The sequence below is a fragment of the Triticum aestivum genome, chromosome 3B (assembly GCF_018294505.1).
Source record: "Triticum aestivum cultivar Chinese Spring chromosome 3B, IWGSC CS RefSeq v2.1, whole genome shotgun sequence".
In the NCBI taxonomy this organism is placed as follows: domain Eukaryota; kingdom Viridiplantae; phylum Streptophyta; class Magnoliopsida; order Poales; family Poaceae; genus Triticum; species Triticum aestivum.
In genome coordinates, this window is record NC_057801.1 from 247,896,603 (window position 1) to 247,916,721 (window position 20,119).

Below are 20,119 nucleotides of genomic sequence, written 5' to 3' on the forward strand. Positions count from 1 at the left end.
GCCCAGCCCTAGAAGCAACAAACAAAAAGGATGAGTGCCGAAGGGAGGGAAGGCCCGGGTGACAAACAAGCGAACGAGAGAAATAAACAGAGCGATCAGGAGGGTCACAAACATGGTGACGTCATCTTAGATGTGACATAATTATGTCATGTGTCCTAGAAAGACCCTTGATTAAATTCCAGTGAAACCATGTGTATTCGCTAGTACCTTAGCTACATGAACATTTAGTGAAACACTATGTCTGCTTCTAGTTATCAAAATCTCCATGTCCTTGGAACTTACATTGATCTACGTACTAAAGAGAATCTCAAAATTTAGCACCAACAACACAACACATAGCACACTCTCTTCACTCTTGACGCTTGGCGCTCCCGTGGAAACAGGGAGCCGCTGGGCTCGTGTCACCGCCCGGTGGGTTGCACGAGCTGCGAGAAGACCGCGCGGTTGGTTATGTCGTCGTCCTCCTCCTCAATTACGACGCAAGCGTCGTGCGCCCTGGACGTGGACGACGTCCCGATCGTCGTTACGCTGGCGGTGCTCCCATAGCTGTTGCTGGGCTCGAGCACCGGGCGCCCACTGCCGCTCCCGTCGTCTTGGGCCTGCCGTCGCCCGCTGGCGCCGTCGAACGCGTCCTGCAGCTGCATCGCGAACTCGAGGTTCCACAGCACGTCGCCCATGGACGGCCGCTCCAAGCCTTGGTCGGCTAGGCACTTCTCGGCCGTCTCGGCGAACTTGACGAGGCACTCTGGCGCGATCTGGTCCTTGATGGTGGGGTCGACGACGTCCCGCAGGGTGCCCTTCCGCTGGCAGCTGAGCGCATAGTCGGCGAGGCTGACCTGCTCCCGCGGCAGCTGCGGGCTCCGCGCCGGCCGCGCCATGAGCACCTCGAACAGCACGACGCCGAAGGAGTAGACGTCCGACTTGTCGGTGAGCTGCTGCCGCCGGAAGTACTCCGGGTCGAGGTATCCGAAGCTCCCCTTGACCATGGTGCTGACGTGCGCCTGGTTCACTGTGGACGAGCCGGACTTGGAGAGGCCGAAGTCGGAGACCTTGGCGACCCAGTTCTCGTCCACCAGGATGTTGGTGGTCTTGACGTCGCGGTGGATGATGGTGTACTTGGCGCCGGTGTGGAGGTAGTGCAAACCCCGCGCGGCGCCGATGCAGATGTCGAGGCGGTGCCGCCACGACAGCGGCGGGTTGCTGCCCTTGTTGTAGAGGTGCTCCCGCAGCGTGCCGTGCTCCATGTAGTCGTAGACGAGGACCATCTCGTTGCTCTCCTCGCAGAAGCCGATGAGGGAGACGAGGTGCCGGTGCCGCAGCTTGGACAGCATCTCGATCTCCGTCTGGAACTCCAACGCGCCCTGCTCCGACGACGGGTTCGACCGCTTGATGGCCACCTTGGTGTCGCCGTCCACCACGCCGCGGTACACCTTCCCGAACCCGCCCACGCCGATCACCAGCGACTCGCTGAAGTTCTTGGTCGCCGTCTTTATCTCCGCGATGGAGAAGTGCCGGCACATGCCCGCCAGGTTCGCCGCTAGGTGGCCGGACGACTTGCCGCTGGTTGTAGAGTGGTACATCGGCAGCCAGCCGGAGTTATGCGAGTCGCTGCCGGTGAGCTCCCTGTTCTTCTTGTTGTGGTAGACTACCACGCAGATGGCCGCGACGATCCCCACCGCAGCGGCGCCGCCCGCCGTGCCACCTATCACCGTCGCCATGTTTGCCTGGTCCTTGGATTTCTTGGACCGGTCCTTCTCGCTGTCGCCCAGCTCCGCCTCCGCGAGCATCTTGGACGGCACGGGGTCCGGCGCGGCCAGGTTGCCGGCGGTGTCGTTGAGCTTGAAGACCTCGAGGCCGTTGAGGATGGCGTCGTAGAACTGGGGCCTGAGCGCCACGGACGGGTGCATGGCCACCCACATGACCTCATCCCCGGGGTCGTCGGCCATATGCACGGCGAAGTCCTTGTAGACCGGCACGCCACGCTCGGACGTCATCTCGATGACGTCGGCGTCCGACTGCGCCGTCTTGTTGTTGATGTAGATGTCGAAGGCGCGCTGGTTGGGACGGTTGAGCAGGAGCTCGCAGAAGTGGAGGCGGACGACGTAGGTGAAGTTGCCGTCCACCTCCATGGTCCAGGTGAGGTTGTAGTTCTGGTTGACGCGCGGGTCGGAGCCCATGGAGCGGGTGCCGAGGTAGACCTCGACGGGGGCGGCGTACTCAGATGCCTCGGTGGGGTACTTGACGTGGAACCGGGGGCCGGCCGTGTAGCTGACCCCCTGCATGACGCCGAAGACGTAGGGCGTGTCGTCGAACCAGGAGCGGGCGAGGCCGGAGTCGTTGGAGGGCGGGATGTAACCCCCGCCGATGTTGAAGCGGTACATGGTCTGGAAGGAGGAGGTGGCGATGTCGACGGTCTGGTCGGCGAAGCCCACCATGATGGCGGGGTCCTCGAAGATGTCTGGCATGGAGATGAGCTCCAGGCCGTTGATGTAGGCGTAGGTGACGTTGGTCATGGGCGTCGGGGTGAAGGTGACGGCGATGAATCCCGCGGGCGTCCGCGGGAGCGAGAACTCCCGGACGATGTAGGCCTGGGTGAGCGCCTTGGTGGTGACCCAGACGCTGAAGTTGTGGAGGAGGGTGAGGCCCGTGGAGGTGGAGACGGAGAAGCGGAAGTCCTCGGGCGCGATCCCGTTGTAGGAGGACGGGTAGAAGTGGAGGCGGAGCCAGTGCCGGTCCTTGGGGTTCACCGTGAAGTTGTACACCGTGTCCACCGTGAAGACGCGCGCCGTCATGTAGGGGATCGTCGACGGCAGCGACGAGTCCAGCTCGTCCGCCGCCGCCATCAGGGACGACTTGCCGGAGTCGCCCAGCCACATGTTGTTGTTGGTGTCCGCCAGCCACTTGCGCCCGTCCGCGTCCAGCCCGTCCGCCGTGGAGCCGCAGTTGAGCAGGATGGAGTCCGCCGGGCTGTACGGCTTGGCGTCCGCCGCAACCGCGGCCCCGGCCGCAACGAGAAGCGCGAGCAGCCCAGCCATGTCCATCTCGATCTAGAGAGGGAGGGAGCAGTGAGGTGGGGCGATAGAGAGGCGATCGAGAGGTTAGTGGTGAAAGGGAAGAGAGGGAGTGTTTGACCGCGGGAGAAGGGGCGCTGAAGACGAGTGTGTGGGGAGTGGGAGCATTTGCCGGGAGCCATGGCATGCATCTATGGCTGGAGGACACCCGCTTGTTCAGGAAATCCTTTTGCTTTCACAAAACAAAAATCCCCCACGTCGACCGTGTGCAGGCAGGCCGGTACACCGGACGCGCGCAGAGGCTTCCCCACACAGGCAACAGAAATCTGCTGCAGATAGCTACCACTTGATTCCTGTTGCAACTCAAAGTTGACAAAAAATGAGCCAGGACCTAGGGACAGAAACCTCGAGCAAAATCATTTCTTTGGTACAAAGCCATCAAATGTTGTGACGATCTACTAGTCTTTTGCAGGTGGTGATGAAAAATGGAATTTACAGGTACTGCTTCCCGATGACCCGCCAGGTCACTAACACCACCAGCCTTCGAATGGGCGGTTAGAGGCTCTACCTTAAACATCTACTCACCAACCACCCCCAAGATCATCGACCTTCATGAAGATCTTCCGAGAAAACCGCCGTTCTTGACATGTTTTCAGTCTCAAAGGGGCTGAGGCCCGAGAAGGGTCCGGATGAGAACATGGATGAAGTGCCATCAGATTCATATGTCGTTGCAGTATGCCGGGCATTAGGACGAGCGGGCGGTGTCGGTACAGATTCTTGGAACTCCGTGGAGCGTTGCACCATCTTAAGTGACTGCACCACCTCGCCCATCGTTGGCCTTTGGTTCGCCTCCGGGGAAACACAGGCTGCTGCGATTGTGCACACCCTCACAAAATCATCTTTCGGATACTGTCCACCAAGCTTGGGGTCAGCTAGTTCCTGTAGCCTATCTTTATCCCGAAGGACTGGCCGTGTCTGTGGTTAGTCGAGCAAAAAATAACATCATTATTACACAAGCGTAACATCATATGCTCTTTATACTTATCGATAATCAGTTCTATAGATACGCAAAATGTTGAGGTTTAATGAACTAGCCTCCTGCGTAACTAGCCACAGAAGGCAACTAAGAAACATATGACTAATTGTCAGTGTTGTGGACAAGGATTACATTGAAATTTCATTAATAACCATACCCGAAGCCTAGTCACTTCATTAATAAGCATACCCAAAGCCTAGTCACTCAAGCTAGATATGGAACATAACAACAGTCTGTTTTAGTCTTTCTACCCATGTCTCGGCGTTTGGGAGCGGGAGGCATATATGTAGTACAAAGAACACTCAACTCGTTACGCGTAATGTTTTGCTTTCCACCCAGCAGTGATTTACTGTCTACCCGCCTTGTTTTGTCCCAGCTGCCTTTGGCATTAATAAACCACTACTGTTCATGCCTAGGACACTCACAACTAGTTGGCTGCTCAATAGTTACTAAAATAATACAGACAGATTCGTACTCCGATGTAAGTAAAAGAGATTAATGCAAAAATAACTGAAGATGGTATGGAATAGAAGGAAATCTAACCCATGTGACTAGATTCTCCTGCCCCGAAGATTGTGACATGTCCACAGGCCTCCTCCCAGTAAGTAGTTCAAGTAGAACAACTCCATAGCTATATACATCACTTTTTACAATTAAGTGTCCTGTCATTGCATACTCTGGTGCTACGTACCTGAAAAACACGTCAGACATATAAAGCAAAAGCAGAAGAACAGAAATAGCTGGATGTAGCTCAGGGTAGAACACATTCAGCTTACCCAAAAGTTCCCATAACACGAGTTGAAAGATAATTTAAGCGCCCTTCTGGTGCCTGTTTGGCCAAACCAAAATCAGACACTTTAGCATGAAAGTCATTCTCGAGCAATATATTTGAAGCTTTGAAATCCCTGTGGATTACACAAGGCTGTGAATCCTCGTGAAGGTATGCTAATCCCCTTGCAGCATCAAGTGCTATCTTCATTCTGGTGTCCCAATCCAAGGGGCAGTCAGCGCCTAATGAGCCTGTAAAATGAAAGATGCTGTCAGAGTCATGTTTTGGACATCAGGAAATTACAATAAACTACCAAATTTAATCTAATGAAAGATTAGTTTCAGTTGCAACTAAATTGGGACTATGCAGAAATGGTTCAGAAAGAAAAAGTTGCCAATCCATACCATGAAGCCAAGCTTCTAGACTTCCATTTGGAACAAGCTCATAACAAAGAAGGCTTTGTGACAATTCACGGTTGCTATAGTATCCAATGAGTTTCACAAGATTGCGGTGGTGCAATCTGCTCAGCATCTCCACTTCAACTAGAAACTCCTTATCTCCTTGGTGCCCCCCAGTAGTAAGCTTCTTAATAGCAACAGCAGTGCCGTCACTTAGTATCCCCTTAAAGACACGGCCAAAACCACCTTCCCCAAGCACACATGAAGCCTCAAAGTTGTTTGTTGCTTCTTTAAGTTCTTCATATGCAAGGAACCTTGTACTTGTGGGGCGAGGGAGTGATTCAACTGCAGATACTGCATCTGGTGTCCTTTGCTTGGCTGTACAGAACAACAGATGAATTAATACACATTAAAATGATTATGAAAACAAACGTAATAAACACTGGGAAAGAAACCAAAAACTGGATTATTTGAAATTGACTAAGAACCTGAATGAATCATATGGAGCTACGGGTAAAGTATCTGGTTCTATGTTATCTACTCCCTCCGTTCCATAATATAAGAGCGTTTTTTACACTAGTATTAAGATAGGACTGCATCAGGGGTCAGCTTTGAGCCCTTATCTTTTTGCCATGGTGATGGATGAGGTTGTTACAGTACAAGTGGATTGCACTAGCCCTTTCCATCAGTTCGGACTTTTGGTTGCGTTGGCTAGTGCATGAAGCTTAACATGGTATCAGAGCTAAGGTCTTGAGTTCAAGTCGCTTTCGTGTTGGCTAGACTTTTGGTTGCGTTGGCTAGTGCATGAAGCTTAACATGGTATCAGAGCTAAGGTCTTGAGTTCAAGTCCTGGCTTTCGTAGTTTATTAAAAATTGCTGGTAGCCCCTCTTTGTGTCCACGTAGTGGCCTCTTGAGTTATACGTGAGTTTCGTGCGCCGTCGCTCTCTTCAGGTTGCAAGTGCTGACTTGTCTTCTGATAGAACCAGGGGTCCTACCGGACCTGCTCCGGAGGTTGTAGGGGAAGGAAGGAACGGGGCGCGGCGATGAGCGGGCACGCCGGCGGCTGGGCGCCGTCGCGTCGGAGGGAGATGGCGGCGGCGGCTAGGGTTGGAGGCGGCTAGGGTTCCGGCTCCTCTGGGAGCCGGGCAACAGGAATAATATATATTCTTATTGCTTAATCTGAAACAAAGTCTTACAGCATATATTTATAACCTAGATAACTTGCATACGAATTAACCTAAGATAACTTGTGGGCTAAGATTGCCCGGTGGGCCTTCTACGGCCGTAAGTCAGGCCGGTCATAACATCTCTCCCCGCCTGCGCAAACAACTCGTCCTCGAGCTGAAAGTCTGGATAATGTTGGCGGAACTCATCACGCTGCTCCCAAGTGGCCTCGTCCTCCGGAAGTCCAGCCCACTGAATCAGCACGTACCACACCCCGCGACGGAGCTGGGCCTGCAAGACCTCCGGTCCAGGAAGAAGACGTCCGTCGACAGTCGGGGGAAGCGCGGGAGGGCCCGCGGGCAGCTCTCCACGAAAGGGCTTGAGCAGCCCCACATGGAAGACGTCGTGGATGCGAGCGCCCGCCGGAAGCTGAAGGCGGTAAGCCACCTTCCCGATGCGCTCCAGGACAGCAAAGGGCCCGGCATAGCGAGGACCCAGCTTCTTCTTTGCGCGGGGGTCTAGTGACTGCGTAGAGCGGTGAAGAAGACGCAGCCACACCCAATCACCCACCGCGAACTCCGCCTCGCGATGATGACCGTCGTAGTAGTGTTTGGCCAACTGCTGGGCCTGAAGGAGGCGTTGCTGGACCTCCGCGAGCATCTCGTCGCGGCTTCGCAGGAGGTCCCCGGCTGCCTCGGTCCGAGCTGTGGACGAATCAACCGGAAGAATCGACGGAGGCGGGCGGCCATAGACCACCTCAAAAGGCGTGGCGCGGAGGGCGGAGTGATAGGAGGTGTTGTAGCAGTACTCCGCCCATGAGAGCCAGTCCACCCACGCACGAGGACGATGACCTGTGACACAACGCAAATACATGGCAATCACCTTGTTGACGACCTCGGACTGGCCATCCGTCTGAGGGTGGAAGGCCGTGCTCAAGCGGAGTTGCACGCTCGCCATCCTGAAGAGGTCGCGCCACACATGTCCCGTAAACACGGGGTCCCGATCACTGGCGATCGAAGTGGGAAACCCGTGGAGGCGGACGATCCCGTCGAAGAAGGCCCGGGCCACGGACACCGCTGTGTAAGGGTGACCGAGCGCGATGAAGTGAGCATACTTGGAGAAGCGGTCGACCACCGTGAGAATGACCGATTTGCCGCCCACCTTAGGGAGGCCCTCGATGAAGTCCATGGAGATATCCGCCCAGACCTGAGACGACACCTCCAAGGGCTGGAGTAGACCCGCTGGCCGTAGCGTCTCCGTCTTGTTGCGCTGGCACGTCACACAAGACCGAACCCAGTCACAGACCAGGGCCCGATCACCAGGGATGTAGAAGTCAGCGCGGAGACGATGGAGAGCTTTCTGCACACCCTCATGGCCCGCCGAGTGGGCCAGCGGTAGCACCCGGTGACGGAGATCGTCATGCGCCGGCACAAAGACCCAGCGCCCGTGGAGGAGCAGGTCATCGATGAAGCGCCAGGGCTCCTCCAAGTCGCCCGCAACCAGCTGCTGCTGAAGGAGAAGGGCGTCGACCGCGGTCGCTGTCGCCCGGCAAATGTCGGTGAAGAGGCGGAAGGTGGGCCCGGAGCGGATGCATAGCACCGCCCCCTCAGCGGCGGCGACAGGGGCGTCGCGGCGAGACAAGGCGTCGGCCACGATGTTAAGAGGACCGGGGCGATACTCGACAGAGAAGTCGAAGCCGAAGAGCTTGCTGATCCACTGGTGCTGCGGCACGGTCGATAGCCTCTGGTCCAGCAAGAACTTGAGGCTGTAGTGGTCCGTGCGAATCCGGAAAGACCGACCCCAAAGATAGGGCGGCCAGTGGCGCACCACCTGCACCAATCCAATGAGCTCGCGCTCATACGCCGCGAGCTTAAGATGGCGCGGAGCAAAAGGCCGGCTAAAGAAAGCGAGAGGGGCCGCCCTGATGAAGCACGGCGCCGAACCCCGCGCCGGAGGCGTCGTACTCCACCACGAACGGGCGGTCAAAATCGGGAATCTGAAGAACGGGCCCCGTCGTGAGGGCCCCCTTGAGGGCCTCGAATGCCGTCGTCGCCTCGTCGTCCCAAGCGAAAGCGTCACAGCGCAGCAAACGCGTGAGGGGCGACGCGATGAGGCCGAACTCCCGGATAAACTTTCGATAGTAGCCCGCAAGACCCAGAAAACCGCGAAGAGCCCGCGGCGTCGGCCAGGCGGCGTCGGCCAGGCGGCGACGGCCGCCACCTTGTCGGCATCCATGGCAACCCTGTCGGCCGAGATGACGTGGCCGAGGTAGGTGACTGACGGCGTCCCGAACGAGCACTTCGAGCGCTTAAGATGAAGATGGTGCGCCCGAAGCTCGTTGAAGACGATGGCGACGTGCTGAAGGTGCTCCGCCCAAGATGCGTTGTAGATAAGAATGTCATCAAAGAAAACGAGCACAAACCGACGTAGGTAGGGCCGGAGGACGTCGTTCATCAGAGCCTGAAAGGTCGCCGGGGCGTTGGAGAGGCCGAAGGGCATCACCAAGAACTCGAAGTGGCCGTGGTGCGTCCGAAACACCGTCTTGGCAATGTCGTCCGGGTGCATGCGCACCTGGTGGTACCCGAACCGGAGATCGAGCTTGGTGAAGAAACGCGCCCCATGTAGCTCGTCCAAGAGCTCATCAACCACCGGAATCGGGAACTTGTCCTTAAGTGTGAGAGCATTAAGGGCGCGGTAGTCGATGCAGAAGCGCCACGTGCCGTCCGACTTGGGGACGAGGAGGACTGGTGCGGTGAACGGCGAGGTGGAGATCCGGATGATGCCCGCAGCGAGCATCAGTGCGCACTGCCGCTCCAACTCGTCCTTTTGCAGCTGCAGGTAGCGATAGGGACGAACGGCCACCGGTGCCGAGCCCGGTAGAAGGTGAATACAATGATCGTATGCCCGGGCTGGTGGAAGGCCCTGCGGCTCGGTGAAGAGGTCGCCGTGCTGCTGCAGAAGGTGATCCAATAGTGGATGCTCGGCCTCGGAGGTAGCCGCGGCCAACTGGAGCTGCGGCGCCACCTGGGGGGTGCCCCCAACGCCGTCCCACCGGATGCTGCGGCCCAGCCGCCAGAATGTCATCGCAAAGCGTCGAAGTCCCAAAGGATGGAGGGTCCGCAGAAAGTAGACGCCAAGGATGAAGTCGAAACAGCCCAAGTCAATGCCCGCACATGTGATGGAGAAGTGTTCGTCGCCGATGGTGATGGGCACGTTCTGGGCGAGCCCATGGTACCGGAGACGATCGCCGTTGGCCACTGTGACCCGAAGCTGCTCCCCGCCCGTCGTCTGAAGCGCTAAACGACGCATGGTCGCCTCAGGCAGGAAGTTATGGGTGGAGCCTGTATCCACCAAGGCCACCAAGCGCTCGCCGTGGATCATAACCGACAAAAGCATGGTCCGCTCATCGCGGATGCCAGCGAGCGCATGGAGAGAGACCACGAGTGCCGTCGCCGGGACGGCGGCGGATGCGGCCTCCGCAGCCGCTGGGGGAGGCAGTGCGTCGGCCCCATCGGGCAGGGTGTCCTCCTCGATGTAGTTGGCCGTCTCCAAGTAGAAGAGGCGAGGGCAGACATGGCTCGGCGTATAGGGCTCGTCGCAGTTAAAGCAGAGGCCCTGGCGCCGTCGCTCCATCTGCTCCGCCAGAGAGAGCTGACGGAAGGGCCGCGTCACGACCGGGGTGGTAGTCGTCGGAGCGGCTGGAGGTGGCCGGCCCGGCGCCGAGGCCTGCCGGGTGGCCTGTCGACCTGCATAGCCTGGGCACGACACTCGAAGGCTCGGGCATAGTACATGGCCGTCTGGAGATCCTGAGGTCCGCGAAGCTCCACGTCCACGCGGATGTGATCCGGAAGGCCACCGATGAAGAGGTCGGCCCGCTACTGCGCCGTCACGCCCGAGGCGTGGCATGCCAGGGCCTGGAAGCGGTCAGCGAAGTCCTGCACCGTGGAGGTGAAGGGAAGGCGACCGAGCTCCGCCAAGCGGCTCCCGCGAACCGGAGGCCCAAAGCGAAGGAGGCAGAGCTCACGGAAGCGCTCCCAAGGGGGCATGCCACCCTCGTCCTGCTCGAGGGCGTAATACCACGTCTGTGCCGCGCCGCGGAGGTGGTAGGAGGCGAGCCAGGTACGCTCAGATGCAAGGGTTCGCTGCCCGCGAAAGAACTGGTCGCACTGGTTGAGCCAGTTGAGGGGGTCCTCCGTGCCATCATAGGTGGCGAAGTCGATTTTGGCGAACCGCGGCGGTGTCTGTGCCGGAGCGCCATGTCGAACTGGCTCGGAGGAGCAGAGCAGGGCGGCAGGTGGTGCCTGGTCGGGGTACTCCGGGTACCGACCTGTGGAGCCGGATGGCCCGCCAAACTGCGGGAACGGGGTCGGCTGATCGGACGTCACGGTGTAGACCGGCGGTGGTGAAGATCCAGCCGCCCACGCTGGTATTGGCGACGGAGAGGGCGGGAACCGAACCTGGTTGATGGGCAGGCCGGCCGGCGAAGGCGCCCCCGAGCTGGGCAGGGGTGGCGCGGGAGGCTGCATCGGCGGCGGTGGGGGCGCGACAAGTGCTGCTGTTGTCGTGGTTGGCCACGACGGCCAGAGAGGGCCCGCGGCCGGTTGGGGAGGAGGCAGCAGCGGCGATGGCGGCCCGCTGGGGTGGCCCGCCGGAAGCTGCAGCAGCGGAAAACCGCTGCCCGCGGCGGCGGCCTGGGACGGCCATGGCAGCGTGGGGTGGCTGTAGGCGGCGATCGGCACAGCCGGCGGTGGAGCGTAGGGCCCTGCCATGTGCAGCTGGAGGCCCTGGACTACCGTCAGAAGATGCTGCAGCGCGGTGGTCATCTGCTCCGGCGTGAAGACGGCGGTCGGCGGTGGCGCGGGGGAGACGGGAGCCGGCGGCGTTGGGGCCGACAGTATTGGGGCCGGCGGCGTTGGGGCCCCAGCTGTGGCGCTCGGCCCCGGCAGCGTCGGAGCTCCGTTGGTGGTCATCGGGGGGGGGGGGACGAACAGCGAGGCAGTGGTGCTGGAGGGCAGCGGCGGCGTGGGTGATGGAGAAGACATGGTCGAACCCGAGTCTCTGGATACCAAATTGGTAGGACCAGGGGTCCTACCGGACCTGCTCCGAAGGTTGTAGGGGAAGGAAGGAACAGGGCACGGCGATGAGCGGGCGCGCCGGCGGCTGGGCGCCGTCGCGTCGGAGGGAGATGGCGGCGGCGGCTAGGGTTGGAGGCGGCTAGGGGTTCCGGCTCCTCTGGGAGCCGGGCAACAAGAATAATAATATTCTTATTGCTTAATCCGAAACAGAGTCTTACAACATATATTTATAACCTAGATAACTTGCATACGAATTAACCTAAGATAACTTGTGGGCTAAGATTACCCGATGGGCCTTCTACGGTCGTAAGTCAGGCCGGTCATAACATCTTCCCCGTCACACGTGAGAGGGGGTGTTACAGTATATGTGGATTGCACTAGCCCTTTCCATCAGTTCGGACTTTTGGTTGCATTGGCTAGTGCATGAAGCTTAACAGAGGTCACAAGGGACATACAAGGAGATATCCCATGGTGTATGCTCTTTGCGGATGATGTGGTGCTAGTTGACGATATTCGGTTGGGGGTAAATAGGATGTTAGTTATGGAGACAAACCTTGGAATCGAAAGGTTTTAGGCTTAGTAGAACTAAAACCAAGTACATGATGTGCGGTTTCAGTACTACTAGGTACGAGGAGGAGGTTAGCCTTGATGGGCAGGTGGTGCCTCGGAAGGAAACCTTTCGATATTTGGGGTCAGTGTTGCAGGAGGATGGGGATATTGATGAAGATGTGAACCATCAAATCAAAGCCGAATGGATGAAGTGGCGCCAAGCTTCTCGCATTCTCTGCGACAAGAGAGTGCCACAAAAGCTAAAACGCAAGTTCTACAGGACGGCGGTTCAACCCGCAATGTTGTATGGCGCTGAGTGTTGGCCGACTACGAGGTGACATGTTCAACAGTTAGGTGTGGCGGAGATGCGTATGTTGAGATGGATATGTGGCAACACGAGGAAGGATCGAGTCCGGAATGATGATATACGAGATAGAGTTGGGGTAGCACCAATTGAAGAGAAGTTTGTCCAACATCGTCTAAGATGGTTTGGGCATATTAAGAGAGATCTGAAGGATTGGAGCTATGTTTTTAAGGCGACGCTTTGCTTTAAGGCGCTGGGGGGGCGCTTCGACGCCTAGGCGCCTAAAGCGCAAAGCGCTGGGGGGCGCCTCGACGCCTAGGCGTCACCTTACGGACGCCTTAAAAACATAGGATTGGAGTATCACCAAAGAGGCAAAGAACTAGCTATGGACAGGGGTGCGTGGAAGCTTGCTATCCATGTGCCATAGCCATGAGTTGGTCGCGAGATCTTATCGGTTTCACCTCTAGCCTACCCCAACTTGTTTGGGACTAAAGGCTTTGTTGCTGTTGTTGTGTCAAAAACGGTCTTATATTATGGGACGGAGGGAGTAATAATTTTCACACAACTACAAACAGAAATACATTATCACCTTTCACAGTACACAAAAATGTAAGACACCCTAAAAGAAAGTAAGGAAGATGCATTTCTCTTAACATGACAAGCCATGAAGACCTTAGTTCAAATGTATTGCACTTGCACAAGTGAAACCGAATCTCAAAGTATCCTCCCAATGCTACTCTGCAATGCTTTCACTGCCGTGATCCAATATGCTGTGATTTGATCCAGTAATAGTAACAATTTACAAATGACTTAGTCTGGTCGCCTAGGCATATCTTGACACAAGTCGGGAATTTCTCTAGACAGACTAAATGCATCATATGTCTCTAAACTCCCAAATTGCATCTCTAAGTTCTTGAACGTGTTTAAGTTGGTTGGTTAGGCCCCAAACGTACCATGCAGAACTAGAGTGCTGATATGGTAGATTGATTATTATTCACCGACACACCAAACTCTTCTAAGATCTTATGACAAGGGCGATCAGGAGGAGTGATAGTGACAGCAGCCCTTGCCTGTGCCTGAATGAAATTAGCAGTGAAGGTAGCTTAGATCTTGAGATCCACGATAATGTTTGTCCCCCCTTCCATAGAGAGGGAAGTGCCACCACATTGGTATATCTGGGACCTAATTGCTCTACATCGACTTAAACATGTTCAGGGACTTAGATATACAGGTCGAGAGACTAGGAGATTATTTGACCCCTCGAAACAAGTATAGGGACCTAGAGTAGCATCTGTTCACTTCCTGTTAATGCAAAATAGGATGGACAGGGGTGAGTTTTGGGCCAAGAGTGAGTTCCATGTATCATACAACCGTTATTTGAAGGCTGTACCTACTAGTCAGTGACAGCCAATCAACTACCATAGCTGGTTTTCTTGTTCCAGCCTACTAATCAGTGACAGCCAATCAACTACCATAGCTGGTTTTCTTGTACCAGCCTACATATAGCTTGGGTTCCAATATCATGGTTGTTGTCCACCAGCAAACCAGAGACAAAATATCTCTACCATCGACAATACTGATGCTTCAACTAAAGATCAGTGTAGCATTCAAGCAATAGCCTCTAGTATTAGACATGATAACTTCATATACATATCTCAATAAGGGGAAAACTACGCACACAAGTCAAAACGATGAGCATGGACAATAATGCAAAAATTGGGGAGTTGTTGCATAAAGCATAGTTTAAATAATCTAATCACATCACGTAAAATAAAATAGATAAAACTTTTTTTAAATGCAAAGAATAAAGGAAGGACTAGATAACTCGACACATACATGTTTCAACAGGAGGCGCCTTCTTCTTTCCTTTCCTAAATGTGCAGAAGCAAATAAATAGAACAATCACCAGGACACCAATTAGAGCACCAATACATATGCAAATGACAGTGACCAGGCTCAAGTGCTTGCTACTGCTGGTGTGCTCACTCGTTTTTGGTAAGGCAGATGATGTAGATGGAGATGCCTTAGGTGATATCATGAATGCTGGAGCTAAAAGATGAAAGAGAAGACAGAACACTGTTAGGAGAGAAATTTAATTTTAAAGAGGGACTAATAGTAAATAAGACACAGACACCAAAAGAAAGGGCACGTTCTGCAGATGGAATACCCGTAATCTGAAGATTTTAAGCAGACACAGAAAAATATGTAAAGATTTTAAACCAGTTCTTTAAAAGGCAAAGCAATATGTAATCTACATGTGCCCTCTGTGGCTAATTGTGTAATGCGGCTCCCCAGGTTATATACAGGCGGCATGTTTGCTTTCCCTTTCTCTCCTTTCTGGACCGAATGAGTTGGGCATTAAAATTCAGTGGCATGGTAGAAGTTGAATATCTAGCACCTATCTACACTATCTTTTTATATTTAAATAATCCATCCTTTTATACAGACTTGGCACTTTTTACCAAATAATGCACACCTAGAATTGTACTTCCTCCGTCCCATAATATAAGAGCGTTTTTGACACTAGTGTAGTGTCAAAAACGTTTTTATATTATGGGACAGAGGGAGTACTATAGATACAAGTAACCAAAACCCTTCATTAATATTGCAAACAGAAATAACCAAAAACCTTTGTTAATATTGCAAACAGAAATAACCAAAACCCTTTGTTAATATTGCAAACAGAAATAACAAGGTGGGAGGGTGGGAGAAATGGCTAGAGTTAACCATGGTAATTTGGAAGACAGTAGATTGGGCATTGCAGATTTGTAAAGCAAATGGTACAACAATTTTGATCAAATTGGCTTGTTTCCGGAAACATAGGTAGTACTTTGACACATCAGTCAAAAAGGTTCCTACTTTAACAAGTTGGTACTCCCTCCGTTTCAAAATAATTGAAGTTCTAGAATTGTCATAAGTCAAACTTCATTGAGTTTTAAAAAGTCTATACAAAAACATATCAGCATCTACAAAACCAAATCAACTTCATTAGTTTCATTATGATATGAATTTTCATATTATATATATTTGATATCATGCATCTTTATGGATTTTTATATATATTTGGTCAAATTTTAAAAAGTTTAACTTAGGAAAATCCTAGAACTTCAATTATCTGGAACGGAGGGAGTAGTTCACAGTTCACACCATAGGTAATTGGACATAACTACTATCATCAAAATCATGAGCTGCAAATATTCTTCAAACTCCCAACCAAACTACACAATACAGACAAAAATAATTAAAAATGAAGTGCATTCTAGTTTTCTCTACCGTGGACACTAAAGATGTACCATCACTGTAACATGTAAAAGAAGGTCAAGATGACAAAGGATTACCAGGAGCTGGACCCAATGGCCTGAACCACGTTAAATTAATAAGATTGTAGTCCCCGACCAGCACCGGATTGATCCGAACTGTATGCGAGCTAAGAGAATAATTCATTGCAGTAACTTGATCAGATGAGAAGCTATTTCCAGTGTGGGGAGCTATGTCCATTGTCATATTTAGCCCAGAAGTTCCAACAACATAAAAATTTACAATCTCAAACTGCGTAACCCGCAAGCTGAGCTGCGACGCGAGCTCCTCGAGAAATTCGTTGCTCCAATTTGAATTCAAGGAAACATTGTGAAGGAAGAGCTCAACTCTAACTGGGTAAACACAATGGCAGTCCTGGCTCCCTCGTCTTTGTACCATGTTTGGAGCACAGCAGCCTAGTAAAACAGAGAGTGAATTAAAACAGAATCGACTGTTTGACAGTGTATCTAGAGCAAATATCAAGATGTACTACAAACCATAAGTATCTATGATTGATGTCAATGTTAATCCATCACTGTTCATTATCTATGAAACTGCTAGCAATCCTAAAGTTCATTTCATCAGTACCATTCCAAATTGATGGACCAAACCATAATGCTTGAATTAGCAAAAGCCAACAAACTTATATAATTTTAAAACAACTGGTACTATGATCAGTCATGAGGTGCTATTTCCCCACACGAGGATTAGATTAAAATACACAAGCATTTCTTTTATATAATTTGGAGTCATGTTTGACGTAATGAAATCATTTGGAATTAAATTATTTCAGGCTCTAGGAGAACTTACCATCGTGTGGAGATATTGGAGGCTGTACTAATCCAGAAGGAGCTGCACTAGTATTCAAAGCTGTATCAGGGGGTGCAGCATTTTCATGAGCAGTAACATCTTCCGGTAAGCGCCTGTTATGCTGCAGCGAAGGATCGAACAGGTCCGAGGAATACAAGGAGAGGTCAGAAGCACCAGAGATGGAGCTATAACTCGGTGCGGAAATAGGAGGGTGCACAGATGACAGAGCAGATGGCGATGAATGTAGCTTCTTTTGCCTATGCTGATGCATTGCAACACTTGTGCCAACTTTGGTTCGGGACAACGTGGTCCGAACTGGACTCCATCCTTGTGAAGGAGGCATAGCAGGAGTGTCAGCCTTTAGGGCCAATGTTTTGGCAATCAAATTGGTCTCACTGATAAATTCCAGAGCCAATATAACAACCAACAAATTAAATGAAAGCTTCCTTGGAGCATCTTCAAACAGTCCTGCCAAGAAACAGTACAGTCAACCAGTCAGCATCATCTTAAGACAAGGGCATGTTGCAAATTGCACAGAAACAGATGCAACTAACTGATATCCACTCATATCTACAGAATTTAGTGCGAACATCCCAGTAGAAACAAGGCGCAGAGATCAAACTAGACAGGTCCAAATGTTATTCAAGATCATAAACCCATCTATTGGTAACACAAATTAGCTAGATCGATGAGAAATGAGGATACAACAAATTCATTTAAAAAAATCAAAAATACAGAACAGACACACTTGTGTATATACCAAATCGATGGTTTCCTACAAAGCATTCCTTAAAATAGTAAATAGTTCTTCTCTGTACCAATGAATCTATCTACAGAAGCAGAGCCTTTGACACAGAAGGGGCAGAAAAGGCAGTGTAGCGGGTCTCCAAGTAGAGAGAACCGGCAAATGTTCCATCCAAGGCACGGGTTCATGGCATCAGCCAATCTAAGCTCTGGAAGCATTCCTGAATTCGATTGACTCCACTCCAGTGACCTACACATGATGCCGAAGTGAGCTCTGAGTCCGCCATTCCCACGACTCCCAATGGAGCTGCAGATTGAGCTACCAAACAAGCGCGGAAACTAAGATCCCAGAACAGCCGCCGCCAGGAGCACTGAATTGGGCGTCCCACGCACCCGCCCCCTCCGCCCAAAAACCTCGCCGTCACCTCAACAAAGCACGGAGACAGAGTCCTCCGGCGCTAAACCTCAAGGCGCTCCCCCTAAATAATCGCGCCACGGCCCGAATTCCCTACCCCAAGCAAAGCAAAGCAAACAAGGCATCGAGGTTCCGGTGCTCCGACGCAACCTTGGAGTGGGCTCAGATCGAGGGAGGCTGGCAGACTGACCTCGGCCGGAGCGGCGCATGGCGTGCCCGGGCCGCGCCATCCCCGGCGCGGCGATCTACTGCTGGCGCCGGGGCGCCGGCGACACGGGGCACATGGGACGACGCCGGGGAGAGGGGAGGGGGCTAGGTTTTGGGGGAGCCGGCGCTGCGAATTTGGTTGTGTCCCCTTTGTTTTCCCTCTCCTCCCTCCACCTTTCGCCGTGGTGGCCTGGACCTGGAGGCTAGCCGAGCTGCTGCGGTGAGGGTGGTTTTCGCTTTTTGCGCCTCCGCTGCTGCTGGCTGCTTTTTCCGCCTGCGCGACGCGAGTGACTTTTCTTTCCGTTGGCAGCGTGCGCTCGAAGGCGGGGGAGGGGGACTAGACTGGAGCAGTGAACGCGGTCAAACGCTCCCTCCAAGTCCAAGCGCTCACTGCCAGATGCCAGATTTAAGAACGTTCCGTGCGTGAGTTTGACAGCGCTTAGCAGGAGCTCTAGGATAGACAAGTTGCTGCTTAGTTTATTTATTAACAGCCCCCCCTAAGTACTATCAACTTCTCGCTCCCTAAGGCTGGTCATAGTGGGGAGTAACTTAGAGTAGTAACATTCATACGTTACTACTCTATGTTACTACCCTTATAGTGGGAAGTGTCATATATGTAGTAACATACACATGTTTATTTATTGTCTTGTAGACTCATTTTGCATTGAAAAGTGCTATGTGATGGTAACATATTAGGTTACTCTTTGCCTCTCTCCTCATTAACTACTTGCCACATCAACATTTTTGCTTATATGGCATCTATGTTACTACCTATGTTACTACCTATGTTACTCCCACTATGACCAGCTTAATAACTATCAACTTATCATATTGGAGAATTCAGAAAAGACGACGAGTATTTGGAGGGAAAAGGTGCCCCGGTTAGGCTTCCTAGCGTAGGTGGAGGAAAACCAAGCTAGGACACGCTAAACTAATCACTAGGTTAGGGTACCCATACACTACCAGCCGTCTACTTTAACCCCACAAGGCCAGAAAGGACGATGCCCGGTAGGCTACAGTTGTGAGCCTTGGATGCGCATCAAATCCGGGTAGACGCAGACGCGGCAGATAATGGATGACATATATTTCTTTTCTTTTCTTTTCCCCTCGTGTATGTATGCATGTACGTATCCATGTAGCCTCCTTCCGTACCAAATTGACGGCGACGCTCCACCCCATATTTCTATGATCGACGGCGACAGCCATGAGATACAGCAGTTGAAAGGATAGACAAGTTCCTGGCTAATCCTGGACCGTAGCGCCATTATTTGACCATGGTATTCTAATGTTTCTTGCCTGCTGGAAGAAGAAATTTCGGATCGTGTTTGATGGTGACGAGAATGAGAATGGCATGGCATTAGCCATTGGCATCTCCCCTTTTGAAGCACGCACGACCCGCGTCTCCTTTCATGGCGGTCGCCCGGTCCTTGTCCTTGGCTCAATGTTTGACCCTGCGCACGTTCAATAGTCAAATTTCTTTATATGTGAATGCTAAATGGTGGGGATCTTTGAAACTAACCCACGCAAAGTTGGCAGGATAGCTAACTTATGACGGGCCTGCCTCTGATGTGACCAGATTTGCACAGTCTGTATCTCTGGTTTTGTATCTGTATATAAAACAGCCCATGAACCCTGCATCGGGGAAACAATAAAATATTATTCTTTTTCTACAAAATCTCAATACTATGTCTTCATTAAAAAAATCGATTCTAACACCCTTTCGGTGTCTTGCAGGATGAAAAGTTTGTCTTTGTTCATCTCCAGAACCAAGAGCACAACATCTCTTGGGTCATCTCGGACGCGCTTGGTAGCCTGCATTAGGCCTAGCCACGCCCGCACAGGATGTTTTTGGCATGTTTGTTTGTTCGGGTCACATCAAAAAGTTAACCCGTACGGAACTTAAAGCACCTTTGATTCTGCATCGCTAGGAACACTCGATTCGACCGTTTCCAGCGATTCAGTCTCCACTATGCAATAAAGCACACGTGGGTGGTTCTCGTGGTGAAGTCACGGTTGAGTCTGTGCTGACTGGATGATCTACACAACATTGCTTCGATTTGAGACATAGAGAGCTTTAATTGATTCATTTAATATCAAGCTTGGGTGGCAAAAAATTAGATTTAAGATTTTCCATATCATGAACGATTCTATCCATACTCCTAGACATATCATCAAGTTTACTAAATTTTTCTTCCATCGTAGCGTTGAAAACTTTTTGAGCCCTTTTCCGGCACCTTGCCGGAGGGGGAAATGATCACGGAGGGGTCCATCATCCTCATTGGTGCTCCTCCGATGATGCGTGAGTAGTTTACCACGGACCTATGGGTCCGCAGGCAGTA

At 52.4% G+C, this 20,119-nt stretch overlaps 1 pseudogene across 1 annotated transcript; it reads right to left on the reverse strand.

Annotated features, from left to right (window-relative positions):
• Positions 1–299: 299 nt before the first annotated feature.
• Positions 300–18,113, reverse strand: LOC123069545 (receptor-like protein kinase FERONIA; annotated as a pseudogene). Its single transcript, XR_006432623.1, has 9 exons — positions 17,764–18,113; positions 16,415–16,882; positions 15,646–16,020; positions 14,144–14,356; positions 5,221–5,592; positions 4,824–5,067; positions 4,591–4,738; positions 3,621–3,986; positions 300–3,002 (listed from the first exon to the last, which is right to left on the reverse strand). The product of XR_006432623.1 is annotated as a receptor-like protein kinase FERONIA (transcript).
• Positions 18,114–20,119: the final 2,006 nt, after the last annotated feature.